Source organism: Bos indicus x Bos taurus, chromosome X (genome assembly GCF_003369695.1).
Source record: "Bos indicus x Bos taurus breed Angus x Brahman F1 hybrid chromosome X, Bos_hybrid_MaternalHap_v2.0, whole genome shotgun sequence".
NCBI lineage: Eukaryota > Metazoa > Chordata > Mammalia > Artiodactyla > Bovidae > Bos > Bos indicus x Bos taurus.
In genome coordinates this window covers 1895135-1899383 of record NC_040105.1, presented here as the reverse complement: position 1 = coordinate 1899383, position 4249 = coordinate 1895135, and positions in this window count along the sequence as shown.

Below are 4249 nucleotides of genomic sequence, written 5' to 3'. Positions count from 1 at the left end.
CTGATTCATGTCAATGTAAGGGAAAAACCAATGCAATATTGTAAAGTAATTAGCCTCCAATTTAAATAAATGAATTAATTTTTAAAACTTTAATGGTCACAATAAGTTATTTTGTGTGGGTACAATGGAACTTTCAGACTGAAATAGTACTTTTTTTTTTCCAGATTGTTCATTTCTTCTTCTTTAAAAGAGATTTTTATTGAGGTACAGTTGATTCATAATGTTGTATTGGGGTCAACTGTACAGTGAGTGAATCATTTATACAAATTATGTATCTACCTGTTTTCAGATTCTATTTCTATAAAGATCATTACAGAGTATTGAGAAGAGTTCCCTGTGCTATACAGTAGGTCCTTATTACTTATCAATTTTATATATCAAGTGAAAGTCACTCAGTCATGCCCAACGCTTTGCAACCCCATGGACTATATAAGTCCATGGAATTCCAGGCCAGAATACTGGAGTGGGTAGCCATCCCCTTCTGCAGGGGGATCTTTCCAACCCAGGGGTCAAATGCAAATCTCCTATTGCAGGCGGATTCTTTACAAGCTGAGCCACCATGGAAGCCCATATATAGTAGTGGGTATGTGTCAATCCCAATCTCCCAACTTATCCCCTCCAGTTCCCCTGTGGTAACCATAAGTATGCATTCTATGTCTGTGACTCTACTTCTCTTTTGTAACTAAATTCATCTACACCCTTATTTCGAGTCCACATATGCGTCACATATTTCCCGTTCTGCATCTGACTTACTTCACTCAGCAAGAAATCTCCACGTCCAGTCATATTGCAGCAACGGCACTATTTTGCTCTCATTTATGGCTGACTACTTTTGCATTCTATATATGTCCACCACGCCTCCTTCATCCGCTCCTCTGCTGATGGAAGTGAGTACTCCTGGTGGTGAGTACCATCCCATTGTATATACGAGCACCACGCCTCCTTCATCCTCTCCTCTGCTGATAGAAGTTGAACACTCTTCGAACACAAAATCCCATGTCAGTCCCAAGACCTGAGATCCTAACAGAGCTGTTTGTAAATTCGGAAGAAAATTAATGAGATCACCAAGAACTGCTTCTCCCATGGGACCATCGTTTGTTCCCTGATAACATTGTCACATAAAGACTGCAAGTGACATACTTACACTAAGTAATTCTTTATTTCCTAAAATTCTGATTTAACTGGGTTCCCTGTGTGTGTTTTTTTTGTTTTGTTTTTTGTTTTTGCTGTACCTCAAACTCTTACCTCCGCTGCAGCACACAGCTATGTCTGCAGAGATGTTTGGTCATTAAGACTTGGTGTCAGAGGTGCTGCTGACATCAAATAGAAATCGGCCAGCAAAGCTTTTAAACACCCCCACAAAGCACAGGATGGCCTCCGACACAGCAGAGAATCATCCAGCCCTAAACCAATCTGGGGAGGGTGGGGTTGATCTAATCTCATGAATTCTCTGTCTGATCAGTCACTCAGTTCAGTCGCTCGGTCGTGTCCGACTCTCTGTGACTCCATGCACTGCAGCACGCCAGGCCTCCCTGTCCATCGCCAACTCCCACAGCTTGCTTTAACTCATGTCCATCAAGCCGATGATACCATCCAACCATCTTATCCTCTGTCGTCCCCTTCTCCTCCTGCCTTCAATCTTTCCCAGCATCAGGGTCTTTTCCAATGAGTTGGTTCTTCGAATCAGCTGGCCAAAGGATTGGAGTTTCAGCTTCAGCATCAGTCCTTCCAATGAATATTCAGGACTGATTTCCTTTAGGATGGACTGGTTGGATCTCTGTCTCATAGAGGATTCAATAAGAATAATTCAAAATCCAGACTCCCCTTTCCCCTGTTAGATGGTAAAACTAACCCAGCAACATGTCAATACCTTTTACTCCCCTCCCACAGCACTCAAGTATTTTTCTAAGACCTAATAATAGTTTACAATCAAAATATGCATACTGCCCATTTGGAGCGGGGGAGGTGGAAATTAGCCTGCTCTTATCAGAAGCTAATACACTTGTGTTAAGAAACCAGAGCTTATCTGGAAAGGATATTTGCCAAACACACACTGAGATAAGAACAAACAGTGAGACTAACATAAGCAAACAAGATACATAAGTGCTGAGTCAGTTGAGTTCAGTCAGTTCAGTCGCTTAGTCATGTCTGACTCTTTGCGACCCCATGAATTGCAGCACGCCAGGTCTCCCTGTCCAACTCCCGGAGTTTACCAAAACTCATGTCCATCGAGTCAGTGATGCCATCCAGCCATCTCATCCTCTGTCGTCCCCTTCTTCTCCTGCCCCCAATCCCTCCCAGCATCAGAGTCTTTTCCAATGAGTCAACTCTTCGCATGAGGTGGCCAAAGTACTGGAGGTTCAGCTTTAGCATCAGTCCTTCCAATGAACACCCAGGACTGATCTCCTTGAGGATGGACTGGTTGGATCTCCTCGCAGTCCAAGGGACTCTCAAGAGTCTTCTCCAACAGCACAGTTCAAAAGCATCGATTCTTTGGCGCTAAGCTTTCTTTATGGTCCAACTCTCACATCCATACGTGACTACTGGGAAAACCACAGCTTTGAGTAGACGGACCTTTGTCAGCAAAGTGATATCCCTGCTTTTTAATATGCTGTCTAAGTTTGTCATAGCTTTTCTTCCAAGAAGCAAGCGTCTTTTAATTCCATGGCTGCAGTCACCATCTGCAGTGATTTTGGAGCCCAGAAAGATAAAGTCTGACACTGTTTCCACTGTTTCCCCATCTATTTCCCATGAAGTGGTGGGACCAGATGCCATGATCTACGTTTTCTGAATATTGAGCTTTAAGCCAACTTTTTCACTCTCCACTTTCACTTTCACCAAGAGGCTTTTTAGTTCTTCTTCACTTTCTGCCATAAGGGTGGTGTCATCTGCATATCTGAGGTTATTGATATTTCTCCCGGCATTCTTGATTCCAGCTTGTGCTTCTTCCAGCCCAGCGTTTCTCATGATGTACTCTGCATAGAAGTTAAATAAGCATGGTGACAATATACAGTCTTGACGTACTCCTTTTCCTATTTGGAACCAGTCTGTTGTTCCATGTCCAGTTCTAACTGTTGCTTCCTGACCTGCATACAAATTTCTCAAGAGGCAGATCAGGTGGTCTGGTATTCCCATCTCTTTCAAAATTTTCCACAGTTGATTGTGATCCACACAGTCAAAGGCTTTGGCATAGTCAATAAAGCAGAAATAGATGTTTTTCTGGAACTCTCTTGCTTTTCCATGATCCAGCGGATGTTGGCAATTTGATCTCTGGTTCCTCTGCCTTTTCTAAAACCAGCTTGAACATCAGGAAGTTCACGGTTCACATACTGCTGAAGCCTGGCTTGGAGAATTTTGAGCATTACTTTACTAGTGTGTGAGATGAGTGCAATTGTGCAGTAATTTGAGCATTCTTTGGCATTGCCTTTCTTTGGGATTGGAATGAAAACTGACTTTTTCCAGTCCTGTGGCCACTGCTGAGTTTTCCAAATTTGCTGGCATATTGAGTGCAGCACTTTCACAGCATCATCTTTCAGGATTTGAAATAGCTCAACTGGAATTCCATCACCTCCACTAGCTTTGTTCCTAGTGATGCTTTCTAAGGCCCACTTGACTTCACATTCCAGGATGTCTGGCTCTAGGTCAGTGATCACACCATCATGATTATCTGGGTCGTGAAGATCTTTTTTGTACAGTTCTTCTGTGTATTCTTGCCATCTCTTCTTAATATCTTCTGCTTCTGTTAGATCCATACCATTTCTGTCCTTTATCGAGCTCATCTTTGTATGAAATATTCCTTTGGTATCTCTGATTTTCTTGAAGAGATCTCTAGTCTTTCCCATTCTGTTGTTTTCCTCTATTTCTTTGCATTGATTGCTGAAGAAGGCTTTCTTATCTCTTCTTGCTATTCTTTGGAACTCTGCATTCAGATGTTTATATCTTTCCTTTTCTCCTTTGCTTTTCACTTCTCTTCTCTTCACAGCTATTTGTAAGGCCTCCCCAGACAGCCATTTTGCTTTTTTGCATTTCTTTTCCATGGGGATGGTCTTGATCCCTGTCTCCTGTACAGTGTCACGAACCTCATTCCATAGTTCATCAGGCACTCCATCTATCAGATCTAGGCCCTTAAATCTATTTCTCACTTCCACTGTAAAATCATAAGGGATTTGATTTAGGTCATACCTGAATGGTCTAGTGGTTTTCCCTACTTTCAATTTCAGTCTGAATTTGGCAATAAGGAGTTCATGGT